Genomic DNA, 14,263 nt, shown 5'->3' with positions numbered 1-14,263 from the left:
GGGTGTTTATGGTTTGGGATTGTTCCTGGACCGTAAACACATGTTCTTGGTCCTTTTGAATGATTCAATCACGAATTTGAAAGCTAAACATGCTAAACTATAAGCTAGGAAGGATTTACTTACCAAATTGGAGCTTGAATGAGGTGATTTTGGATCAAGGTTTGGATTTGTAGAGAGAGAGTAGTGAGAGAGAGTGAAAAAGCTTCAAATGGGTCTTCTCAACTTTATATATGGTTTGAGTTTGAGACCCGGTGGAAATCTACCCGATACTGACATTAAACGAGGCTTATGGTCGTACCTGATTTAGTTGTCGTAACCCGACGTGGATGAAACTAAAAAATTTTCCAATTAAAAATTGGGATGTTTTAACGTGTTTCAAATGGGTTTGGACACTCACGAGGTTATAATAAAGGTCTCAATTTAATTAACTTAACCCAAAAGTTAATGAAAAAATTTGAAATACAAACGGTTTTATTAACGGGAACGGGTTACAGTGACGGAATAAATTACGGGTTGTCACATTATCCCCCCGTTAGAGAAAATTTCGTCCTGAAATTTAAAAATTAAGATACAAATCATGGAATTGGAAAGAGATGCAGATATTTCTGTTTCATCGAGTCTTCGCGCTCCCAAGTGAATTCGGGTCCACGCTTGGCATTCCTGCGAACCTTCACTGTCGGGATGTGGCTTTGCTTCGTATGTTTGATCTCTCGATCCACGATTTCGATGGGTTCTTCCACGAAGTTCAGGTTTTCATTGATCTCGATCTCATCAAGAGGGATCACAAGGGTTTCATCAGATAGACACTTTTTAAGATTTGAGACGTGGAAGACAGGATGGATGTTGCTAAGCTCTTGAGGTAGTCGGAGTTTATAGGCTATAGGACCGATCCTAGCGAGGATCTCGAAAGGTCCTATGTACCTCGGGTTAAGTTTTCCGTGCTTTCCAAAGTGTATCATGCCTTTCCATGGCGAGACCTTCAACAGGACACGGTCTCCAACCTGGAATTCCAGAGGTTTCCGTCGTTTATCGGTGTAACTCTTTTGTCGGTCTCGTGAAGCTTTCAGTCGTTCTCGGATTTGGATGATCTTTTCGGTGGTTTCACGAATGATTTCAGGACCAGTGAGAGCACTGTCGGGGACTCGACTCTTGGCTAGCTGCGTGTCCCCTACCTCGGCCCATCACAGAGGGGATCTGCACTTGCGACCGTAGAGGGCTTCAAACGGGGCAGCCTTGATACTGGTATGGTAACTGTTGTTATACGAGAACTTGATCAAAGGTAAATGGGTGTCCCATGACTTTCCGAAATCGATGACACATTCTCTCAGCATGTTCTCCAAGGTTTGGATAGTTCTCTCACTCTGTCCACTTGTCTGAGGATGATAAGTTGTACTCATATCCAGCTTAGTTCCAAGAGCTTTGTGAAGGGATTGCCAAAACCTTGAGGTAAACCTGCTATCTCGATCGGAGATAATGGACACAGGTACAATGTGCAGTCGGACTATCTCTTGGATGTAGACTCGCGTGAGTCTTTCCATCTTAAATGATTCTTTAATCGGAATGAAGTGAGCGGATTTTTTCAAACGATCGACAATTACCCAAATGGTATCGTACCCACTCGGAGATCTGGGTAACTTGGTGATGAAATCCATAGTAATCATCTCCCATTTCCACTCAGGTATCTCGGGCTGCTGGAGTAGACACGAGGGCTTCTAATACTCGACTTTTAACTTGGTGCAAGTCAGACACTTGCCCACGAAGGTAGCGATCTCGGCTTTCATGTTTGGCCACCAGTATTGTTTCTTGAGATCCAGGTACATCTTGTCCGAACCTGGGTGAACAGAGTATTTGGTCTTGTGAGCTTCATTCATACCAACTTCCCTGAAACCTCCGAACTTTGGGGTACAAATTCGATCCATGAAACAGTAAACTCTGTCACCTCTGATCTCAAGTTTCTTATCCATTCCGCTCAAGGCTTCATTCAACACGTTCTCTGGTTTTAGGGCTTCCAACTGGGCTTCTCGGAATTTGTATGGATAAGTGGGAATGGATGGTCATCATCAATGTCTTCGCCTTGTTGCTTGAGTTTTCCTTTCAGCTGAGGGCATCTGCTACCACATTGGCCTTACTGGGATGGTAGCAGATTTCGCACTTGTAATCACTGAGCAACTCTATCCATCGTCGTTGCCTCATGTTTAAGTCCTTTTTATTGAAGATGTGCTGCAGGCTCTTATGGTCAGTGAAGATCATGCACTTGGTTCCGTAAAGATAATGTCTCCATATCTTCAGTGCGAAGACCACTGCTCCTAACTCCAAGTCATGAGTCGTGTAGTTAACTCCGTGTGCCTTCATCTGTCTCGAGGCATAAGCGATAACTTTTCCTCTCTGCATAAGCACATAGCCTAAGCCCTGATTGGACGCGTCGCAATAAACAATGAAGTCCTCCGTCCCTTCGGGCAGGGATAGGATAGGCGCGCTGCACAAGGCTTGCTTCAACGTATTGAATGCAGTGTCTTGCTTCTCACTCCAACAAAAGGGTACACCTTTCTACGGCAGAGTGGTCAGGGGTTTGGCGATTCTGGAAAAATTCTGGATGAATCTACGATAATAGTCGGCGAGACCCAAGAATTGACGGATTTCTGTGGGTGTCTTCGGTGCCGACTAATTCTCTATCGCTTTAATTTTGGAAGGGTCCACATGTATACCCTCCTCGCTTACCACGTGACCAAGGAAGGTTACCTTTCGAATCCAGAATTCGCACTTGGAGAATTTTGCGTACAGCTTTTCGGATCTAAGAGTTTCCAACATTATCCTCAAGTGTTGTTAGTGATCTTCTTCACTTCGGGAATAGACAAGTATGTCGTCAATGAACATGATGACGAACTTGTCCAGAAAGGGGCGACACACCCGGTTCATCAGGTCCATGAACACAGCTGGTGCATTGGTTAGACCGAAGGGCATCACTACGAAATCGTAGTGTCCATATCAAGTCCTGAAAGCTGTTTTGGAAACATCACTCTCATGAACTCGTAGCTGATGGTACCCTGATCTGAGGTCTATCTTCGATAAGTAACTGGCTCCCTGAAGTTGATCGAAAAGGTCATCTATTCGAGGAAGAGGATATCAGTTTTTGACGGTCAATTTGTTCAACTCGCGGTAGTCTATACACATCCGGAAGGATCCATCTTTCTTCTTTACAAACAATACCGGAGCTCCCCAGGGTGAGGAACTCGGTCTGATGAACCCTTTGCTGAGCAGCTCATTAAGCTGACTGGATAACTCCTGCATTCTGCTGGAGCTAAGCGATACGGAGACTTTGCTACAGGATTAGCTCCAGGAATTAGGTCGATGCAAAACTCGACTTGACGTTCGGTAGGAATTCCCGGGAGCTCTTCAGGAAAGACATCAGGAAAGTTGCAGACTTTGGGGATGCTCTCGAGGTCTTTAACTTCCTTTTTCTCGTTGATTACATGAGCCAGGAATGCGTAACACTCCTTTCGCAAGAGCTTTTGAGCTTTGATGTAGGAAATGATGCGGAGATTGGAACTAAGTTTATCTTCGTAGATCATAAGATTTTGGCCAAAGGGGAGATTGAGATGGATAGATTTTTCATAACAAAGGATATCAGCATGATTGGGACTCAACCAATCCAAGCCAATGATAACAGCAAAGCTCTTTATGGAAACTGGCATCAGGTCAATAGGAAAAGAATGATTGTTCAGGGTAAGGGTACAGCCTATGAATATATCGCTAGCGCTTTCTTTCTCACCGTTAGCCATCTCGACGGTAAATGTTTTGGTTAATGGTTGGGGATTATGCTTAAGGAGATGTTTGAATGAATGGCTAACAAAACTTCTTTCAGCACCAGAATTTAAAAGGATACTAGCATAAGAGTTGTTGAGAAGGAACGTACCTGAGACAATGGTGGGATCGGCGACTGGCTCCTCTCGTCCCATAGCTAGGACTCTCCTAGTGTTGCCAGTTGTTGCTGCCTTGGGGCAGTTTCGCTTGAAATACCCAACTTCACCGCAACCGTAGCAGGCCTGACCAACACCTGCTCTGGAAGCTTGATTGGTTGATTGGGCTGGTGTTTTGCAGTTTCGAGAAAGGTGGCCCTTCTTGCCACAGTTGTTGCAGAATCTTTCACGACATGGCCCGGAAGTACGATGATGGTAGTTGCACTTGCTGTGCCAGGGAAGGGTACCAGTGTATCCACTGGTAGGGGTTTGAGCTGTGGAAGCGACAGCAGAATCAGCAACAGGAGTAGTAGCAGCGTGGACTGCCACAGTTTGCTGCTTCTTGGAGGATCCTTGCGAACCCTGGCCCTTCCGTTTGTTCCAGAATTTTTTTTTATTTTCACCACTACCTTTAATCGGTTCAGGAGCGGTGACCGCCTCATCGGGATTGTCTCCGTGATCAATCAGAGTTTGCGCCAGACATTTAGCGTTGTCGTAGGTATCCGGCTTCGCAGCTAAGACATTACCCTTGGTTGGCTGGGTCAACCCCCAGATAAACCTCTCAATCTTTTTACTCTCCAGGGTAACCATTCCCAGACAGAGTAGCGCCAAGTCATCGAATCTGGTGGTGTAAGCAGCGATATCGGGACCCTTCATCTTTAGGTTCCAGAGTTCATGCTCTAGCTTCTGCATTTCGCCCCGCGGGTAGTACTCCGCAAGTAGAAGCTCTTTCATGACCTCCCAACCCATGGCATTGGCTACAAGTAGGGTTAAGGATTTGACTCGGCCATTCCACCAAGTCAGGGCTTTATCGGTGAACGTGCAGGCGGCGAATTTCACCTTATCAGATTATGAACAGTCACAGATTTCGAAAATTGACTCAATCTTTTCAAACCATTGAGTCAGAGCAATAACACCCCCAGTGCCATTGAAGGGTGTGGGTTTCGCGTTCATAAAGTCTTTGTAGGAACACTCCTTCCGGTGTCCCTGACTACCTTCCTGGTTTTGAGATTGGGTACCACCTCCTGAACCACCGGAGCCACCGGGGTTCATTTGAGACATGGCGGTTGCCACTGCTGCAGTAACAGCTGGCTGGAACATCACAGGATCAAATTGAGGAGGAGGTGGTGGCGGAGGGTTGTTGTTCTTTGAACCAGGTCTCTTTCTTGGAGGCATCTTGATCTAAAATGATCAGGAAGAGAGGATGGTAAGTCCTCTGAATTGAGTTAAGAGATATGAAACAAGAAATATCTCATTATGACAGATAAAGTGTTCTACTATGCGATAATATAGGAAAGCTAACAAGGAAAGAAATTATCCTAAAGGAATGAATGAGTAGCAACACTTCAATGAGAATTTCTATAACGAAGTGGGCTCTAGAAAATACTCACATGGTATTTTATGTTACGCTGCAACGATGAATCATTGTTTGGATATTAGGTAAGTTTTAGGCATGCTGCACACCACAGTCACTCCCAAGCACATGTTGGTCGTGTCTCGAATGAATATAGTTGATCAGGCTATATTGACCCTAGACATGACTACATAACTGACCAGGTTTAACCGCAGCACCCAACACCTAATTACTTATGTTTTGTTCTACTCGTAGTTACGGATTCCGGCGGTTAGGTATACTTGTATACTTTTGAAAAATACTTATATTTTAAAGTATACTTTTAGTTCAGAGCACTTCGGCCCCTTAGTGTTTATAGTCTTATACCATGTAACGTTCGGTATACTTAGTTCACTATAAACAAGGGCTCTGATACCAATCTGTCACACCCTGAAACCTAAGGCGGAAACGTTCCGAGGCGGAGGTGACGTCATGCGTAGTATCACAACCAATGTACAGAGTAAGCGTAGTAAACACAACCATTACATTACATAAAAGTATTTACATTTGTTTGAAAGTAAATTTATACATGATTATAGATATATACATCCAAAATGAACAAAAGTAAAGACAAGACTACTAAAATGCTCTGTCTTCTCCAAAAGACCACGGGGTACCTGTCTAATGAAGACCTGAGAATACAAGCAGTTTTAAAATATCAGCATAAAGATGGTCAGTTCATAAGCATGTTTGAAAGGAAAACCGGTTATTTAATCTTGTGATAAATAACTCATTTCCCTTGATAAAGAGTTCTGTAATATCGAAAATCATTGATACTGAGTTATGAAATACATATGCATGTTTTCCCAGAAAATCCCATATTTTCTAACATGTAAATCGATTTCCATAAGCTAAGAAAAACCCCGGTTATCACCAACACGAAAAGAAAACCATAAGTTAAGATCCCTGGAATACCCTCCAGTATGAAAGTAGGTAGTTTTAATACATAAAACAATAGATTAAGAACCCTGGAATACCCTCCAGTATGAAAGTAGGTAGTCTTATTACATAAATAAGCTATAGAAGAAAGAAAGAAATAAATTTGTGAATAAAACTATTTACTTTAATACGTATTGTGAGTCGTATAACCATACTGATTTGACCTGTGACCTCCTTGACGTTCTTCAGGCGTCGAACGATATCCGCAGTTTGTCACACCAGGCGTGCCCGCCTAATTGTAGCTAACAGTTAAGGTGTGGGATTGTCAGTCCCGAATAGATCTATCCACAAATTTCACGCTCTCCCTCCAGGAGACTCTGGTTATACTTCCGGTGAGGATTTACTGGTACCCCGAAGGGTATAACGAAGACGAATCTCACAAGCTAGTATTAAATAATTCATGGTGCACTTGGTTGTTATCGAGTTTCGAAATCATTTGAAACGAAGTAGAGTATAAATAATTAAATACAAAGTAATTATTTAGCATGATACTCTAGATTAAACATGGATAAACTAAATCAGACATAGTTTATATATCGTCTTTTCATAAAATATGAACCCGTGAAACAAGTAATGAAGATTCCAAATTATTCCCATAATAATTTGATTGGTTTGATAAATTTCCCCACACTGAATTGAAAACTATGTAATTATATTCAGAAAACATCCCTTATGCTCCGCATATTACAAAAGGGATAAAGATGTCTGAAAGTTTGTCAAAAAATCGTATAATTACATCAGCTTTTAAGTTACGAAAACTTTTATGGTTTACTAGTATTCCCCCCCCCCCCCCCCCCCCCCCGAAAACATGAAAAACTCGTAAAAGAGTAGGGGTATGAACTCACCAGTCGAGAAATGTGCCGATTAGGATGCTAAGTGTCAGTTCAAGGCTTGAAAACACGCGAGGTTTCTATGTAATATGAAGAGATACATAATTGTATCTAATTAGACTTTGAACTACCAATTAAGTAAGACAATACACTCCAAGACGCGAAAACACTTTATTTCAAGTGTTAGGAGTGATCCGGGTAGCATCTAAGGGTGTGTAGGGCTTAGATATGGATTTTCCTCTTGAAGAGTAAACTCCTAAGGGAGATTACGGCCCTATGACCATATCCCCATGAGTTTATAGCCGTAAACTCATGGTTGGAGTGTTCTTGGATGCTTAATGTCCTTACAACACTTGTGGAATTAGGCTAGGCTCGGTTCTAAGGCATTGGAAGGGATTTAACCATCAAATGGACCATAATGGGTAGTTTACGGCAGTAAACATAGAGTTTATGGCCATAAACTCTTACTTACCCTTTTCTTTTGTATTTTGGTGGTCCTACGTTAATCATAAGTGGTTCTAGTCCAAAGTACAAGCCATGGAAGGAAGTTAGGGCACCGTTTGACCACTATAGAGGAGTTTACGGCCTAGGAGCCATTCCTTGGGGGGTTTACGGCCGTAAATTCCTAAGGGGGTGGTTTCTTTCATGAGTAAGGTCCCTAACACAATGGTGGTTGATTCTAGACATTATTCCAAGGCTTAGGAGGTATTTAAGGGGCATTTTAACACCTTAAAAGGTGTTTACGGTCTTAGAAGGGGTGTTTATGGTCCAAGAATGCTATTGGGCCGTAAACTCATTTTTACTCCCCAAATGTTAATATTTTGGTGATCCAAGTCCAATCATGAAAGTCCCTAAGTCATATCTAAGCTCCAGAAGTGGTTTGGAAGGGTTTTGGGGCTCTAAAACCCCATTTAAGGGTGTTTATGGTTTGGGATTGTTCCTGGACCGTAAACACATGTTCTTGGTCCTCTTGAATGATTCAAACACGAATTTGAAAGCTATACATGCTAAACTATAAGCTAGGAAGGATTTACTTACCAAATTGGAGCTTGAATGAGGTGATTTTGGATCAAGGTTTGGATTTGTAGAGAGAGAGTAGTGAGAGAGAGTGAAAAAGCTTCAAATGAGGTCCTCTCAACTTTATATATGGTTTGAGTTTGAGACCCGGTGGAAGTCTACCCGATATTGACGTTAAACGAGGCTTATGGTCGTACCCGATTTAGTTGTCGTAACCCGACGTGGATGAAACTAAAAAATTTTCCAATTAAAAATTGGGATGTTTTAACGTGTTTCAAATGGGTTTGGACACTCATGAGGTTATAATAAAGGTCTCAATTTAATTAACTTAACCCAAAAGTTAACGGAAAATTTTGAAATACAAACGGTTTTATTAACGGGAACGGGTTACAGTGTCGAAATAAATTACGAGTAGCCACACATGCACAGACCGACGGACAAAGTGAGAGGACTATCCAAACCTTGGAAGATATGTTGAGAGTCTGTGTGATTGACTTTGTGAAGGCATGGGATACTCATTTACCCCTTTTCGAATTTTCCTACAACAACAGTTACCACACGAGCATAAAGGCTGCTCCATTTGAAGCCCTCTATGGCCGAAAGTGCAGATCCCCTCTCTGTTGGGCTAAGTTGGGTGACACCCAGTTAGCTAAAGGACAAGTTTCAGACAGCACTCTCACGGGTCCGGAAATCATACGGGAAACGACAGAGAAGATCGTTCAGATTCGCAAACGATTGAAAGCCTCTAGAGACTGTCAGAAAAGCTACGCAAACAAGCGAAGGAAACCTTTGGAATTCCATGTGGGAGACCGATTCCTTTTGAAAGTCTCACCCTGGAAGGGCTTGATACGCTTCGGAAAGCATGGAAAGCTAAATCCAAGATACGTAGGGCCTTTCGAGATTCTTGCTAGAATCGGCCCTGTAGCTTACAAACTCAATCTACCACGTGAACTCAGTAACGTACATCCTACTTTCCACGTCTCGAACTTGAAAAAGTGTTTGTCCGACGAGACTCTTGTAATCCCACTCAACGAGATCGATATCAACGAGAGCCTCAACTTCGTAGAAGAACCTGTAGAGATCATGGACCGAGAGGTCAAGCAGACGAAACAAATACATATCCCGATAGTGAAGGTTCGTTGGAACGCCAAGCGAGGACCTAAATTCACTTGGGAGCTGGAGGATCAAATGAAAATGAAATATCCTCGTCTTTTTACTTAGTTATTTGTAACTACTTATTTGTTTAAACTCGAATTCCGGGACGAAATTCCCTCTAACGGGGGATGATGTGACAACTCGAAATTTCTATCTTATATCAAACCCTACATTCAATCAAAGTCAAACTTTCAGTTGCTAAATTTTAGCAGTTTTGGAGTTAGTTTGGGTGTTTTGATCTCAAATTCATCAAAGGCAATCATAGGAAGTATGCTCTAGGGTTAATTGCACAACACTTAAGTCTCAAAACTCCAAGAGTTTGGAGTTTATGGCCCTAACATGGAGTTTACGGCTGTAAACTCTAGGGTATAAGGGTGACACTTAGCCATTTTTATCATTTTTAACCATTTTCAAGTCCTTAACCTCATTCTCTCTCAAGTATACTTAGTAAATGTTTTCTTCCTTGATTAGTTAATAAACTTCATTATCTAGTGTATGTGTATGATTTCATTCGTGAAATCTCTTCATTTGATAGATAATCAAGTGTTCTTCATTTCACCAAGAACACCAAGAACACACACTAGTGTTCTTGAGCCTTAAGCACCCTTTCAAGCTTCTACACGGTAAGTACTCTTGTCTTAGCTTGTTCTATGTTTAAATCAACTAGATTACACTTAGAAATCATCAAGAATTCATGATCAAAAGGGAGTTTATGGCCAAGGAACCTCCTTGGTCCGTAAACTCTATTTAAGGGTCTAAATGAGCCATAATCTCTTCCAAAGCCTTGGGATCAAGTCTAGAACACTTCTATCATAAGATAGGGACCTAAAACTTTGATTTGGTACATGATACCATGATTTTACGGCCGTAAACGCATGGGGAAATGGTCCTTAGGCCGTCAACACTAGTTAGTGGTGCAATGGTGCCACCATTCATTCCTAGGGCTTAGACTTGATCATAGAACACTTCATATTGACTTATAAGACCTTAAATCACAACTTGATACTTAGTACCATGAGTTTGTAGCCGTAAACTCATGAGGAAATGGTCCTTGGGCCATAAACTCATGTGGTTCTTACCATATGGGCCATAAACTCCCAAGTAAAGCCCTACACCCCTTATATGCAACCGTATGTGGTTTAACACTTCAGTACAGGTGTTTCCTAGTCCCTAAGGTTGTTCCATTACCTAATTAGTTGTTATAAACACTAATTGTAAGCATATATGTGTCATTATATGTTAATTACGATCCGTGTGTGCTTAAGTCCTCACTTGACACTTAGCAACCTTTACCGATCTTACATTCGCATCACTCACTTCAAGTGAGTTCATACCCCCTTAAACTTATCTTTTAAATGATTTTAAATGTTTTTATGGGGGGTAATATAGTTAGAAAACATGCTAGTTAAAAGATCAATCACAAGGATTTCATATACTTCAAATTGTGTTTCAAAACAAACTACTTTTAAATCGTTTTATAAACTGACATCATGTCATTATTTATTTATTGTTCAAAACTATTTAAATGTATTACAAAACCTCTTTTTAACTTATATATACCGTCAAAAGCATTTCTATATATGTATAGTTATATACATAATGTTTGAAGGAGTTATGACTGCTAGCTCGCTTTATTTCCTTTTCCTTGTTTGGATGTGGACTTACGGTATTGGTCAGTTGTCCGAAGGTCGTCTAAATATTAGATATATATTGTGTATACATATGTGGACATAAAATTTCTATTCAATCAGTTCAGTACCTTTGGGTAGCAAAGGTATACATTCATCTATTCATATACATAACTTACTAGTAAACTATAATAGGGATAGTTTAGGAGAATACTATCATATAAAAATACTATAACAAAGAATACTATAACAGAGAATACTATACAAAGGGTACTATACAGAGAACAATATACATAGAATACTATTACTATAACAAGTATACTATAACAAGATTCAGAGATAACATAATGTGAGATACTACTTCATGACACATCGACCATTTTGTTATGTCACGTTTTGTAACCAGAATCTCCTGTAGGGAGAGCGTGAGTTTGCGTATAGATCTATAATGGATTGACTATCCTACACCTTACTTGTTCGCTACAGTGGGACTTGCAAGTCTACGGGTGCGAAATGTCATTTCTTCCGGTCTTCCATCGTCGTGTTATAGTCAGATTAGTATGGTAACAATCATATCACATTTTACCTTAATTAAACCATTGGTTTTTAGGTAGTTATTACTTCAGTGATTAATACAAATAATACTGTAGTACACATATACATTTTCCCATTATATTCAAATTGTGATCTTCTCACATAAAGGGTAATATAAAACTATATTTTTGTAATAATAGTCAAACTTGGGAAAAGCACTCACTTTTACAAAGGAACAAACATACAAAACAGTTGGGTCTTGGTAGAAGACTATTTTTTATACTAGTAGAAAATATAGGATTTTCTATGAGTTTTCAAACATACACAAACATTTACATTGTTCAATTACAAACATTTTCATCAAACTTATACACACATTGACACTAAATACTTATGAACTCACCAGCTTAAATGCTGATCTACGCTTTCAAAATAACTTGTATTCTCAGGTCACCAGTAGACAGGCAACCGATGATCAGGTTTTGAGAAGACGGAGCATCTTCAAGACTCGTCTTTTATTTTGATTATTCTTTTTGGTGTCTTATTACTAATAAAGTACACACTTGTATGAAATTATACTATTAATGCATTGGATGATGTTGTTACTTATTTACTAATTCGCATTGTTATGATACTGTACATGACGTCCTCCGCCCCAGAACGTTTCTGTCGTTCTTGGTTTTTTGGGGTGTGACACAAACTTTCATTGTATTACTCTTTATTGAATACAAATCTTCATTATCTTCATTATCTCTTGCTTATGTTGTTCATCATTAACTAAATTGTGTTTGGATGCAAACCTTGTTACGATTCAACTAAGTATTATTACTTATTTATGCTTAATGGTTAATCTTGTTGTTGTATTCTTCCTTATTATTCTGCATATTTCTTTATTGTTGAGCTTATTAAAAGATCCATTAAGATTAACTTACATTTCCGCAAATCAATATCTCAACTTAAGGTGTTTTTTACATTTATTGTGTGTTAGAATGCACCAATAGGAATTTAGTAAAATTATATTATTATTTAATTAAATAATGATATATATTAAATGGTTTCCATAATTGTATGTATATTAAATGATATTCATAATTATAATTTTCTCTTTATGGAAATTAATTAAATTTGTCATTAATGTTAGCAATAACATTCTTTCAGAATGAATTTGTATCTAGGTTTTTATGTCAGCAATAACATTATTTCAGGACTCACTCACTTATAATACAATAAAGTTGTATTGAATATGAAGAATAAGAGTGTATTCTTGATATTGCCATATTTATACATATTTTTAGGCAATATTGATTTACATTTTATTATTATTTTGGTTATATATATATAGAATTATGATACTTAGAAGGATAAAATGTTATTTGCAACCCAAAATAAAGCATTTTCGAAGAGAGGGACCAAAATTGACAATATATGGAACATTGGAGACTTGAAGCACAAAAGATGAAGAAATTCACGGAACTTACTAAAACCACGACGTGGCAGAGACAACCACGACGTGGCATGAGTATTCTAGAAGATAAGATTACGTGAAGAAGGAGTCCTTGTCCGATACGGATAACTTGGAAACCACGACGTGGCAGAGATAGCCACGACGTGGCACGGGATTTTTCAGGATATTTATGCACTCTTGGTCATTACGATGGGAGGACTTTGGCTAGCTTAGAGGGGTTCCGGGAGACGATTTTTAGAGGAGAAAAAGATCTGGAAGCTGGTTCTAACACCAAGGAAGAAAGAGTTCATAAATTGGTTCATACATGTTTTTGACTATAGTATTCGTTTGTTTATCTGTTAATATGTCCAGCTAAATCTAGCTGCTTCTGTTAGCTAGATGAAGCTGGAACTCATGGTTTGAATGCATTAGATTTGACTTTATTTGTTGGTTATATGCTTGTGTTGACTGATTTTACCTAGCATGTTTAGTTAATGATTTAATTGCTTTAAATTCTTGTTCTGTGTAGTTAGTGAGCACAAATCTGCATGAATATGAATACCCAATAACAAAGTGAACACTAGTTTATTAGAGCTAAGATCAAACCAATCTTAGATAAGTAATTGAATCATTGAATTAAGCTGTGTTAGAGAACTCATATTATGACTGTAATTGTGTTCTAATTAATCAATCTTCATAGCTCCAATCTTATTTAATAATTGATTCTGTGTTAACTATTGTGTGACTATACATAGATTTACATGAATTGATTAATAATTAGTAGGCTTAGAACTAAACTGCTAATACTTCTTAAATTGATAACCAACAGTAATAGTCTTGACTAATGTATAATCATTGAGTGAAAGTGGATTCGAACTAACAGAAGTATTTTGCTTATTGATTGAGTTTTTGTTAAAGAATTAAGTTCATCTAAACTTGCAAAATTAGATACAAACCCTTTTTAGCTTATTAATAATTAGATTAATTTAGTAGTGCATATATAAATTAATAACACCGTTCCCTGTGATCGACATCCGACTTACCTAAGCTATACTGTAATCTGACTAGGTACACTGCCTATAAGTGCATAGTTAGTCTAAGTTTGTTAGGTTATAAATATTAACATTAGTGGGTACTTTCGTGCACATCAAGTTTTTGGCGCCGTTGTCGGGGAACGGCTTAGTTTATTAGTTTATTTATTTGCATTAGGTTAATCGATCCTTTTTGTCGGGTAAAACCCGCAAAAAGTTAATTTTCCAGCAAGGTTTAATTTTTTTTTTTAGTCACAGAGTCCACGACGTGGCCAGATAAGTGCCACGACGTGGTTTCTGAGAATTTTAGTTTTTAGTTTATTTTTCTATTTTAGT

The sequence above is a fragment of the Lactuca serriola genome, chromosome 5 (genome assembly GCF_051521515.1).
Source record: "Lactuca serriola cultivar US96UC23 chromosome 5, Lser_US96UC23_V15, whole genome shotgun sequence".
In the NCBI taxonomy this organism is placed as follows: domain Eukaryota; kingdom Viridiplantae; phylum Streptophyta; class Magnoliopsida; order Asterales; family Asteraceae; genus Lactuca; species Lactuca serriola.
This window is presented reverse-complemented; position numbering follows the sequence as displayed.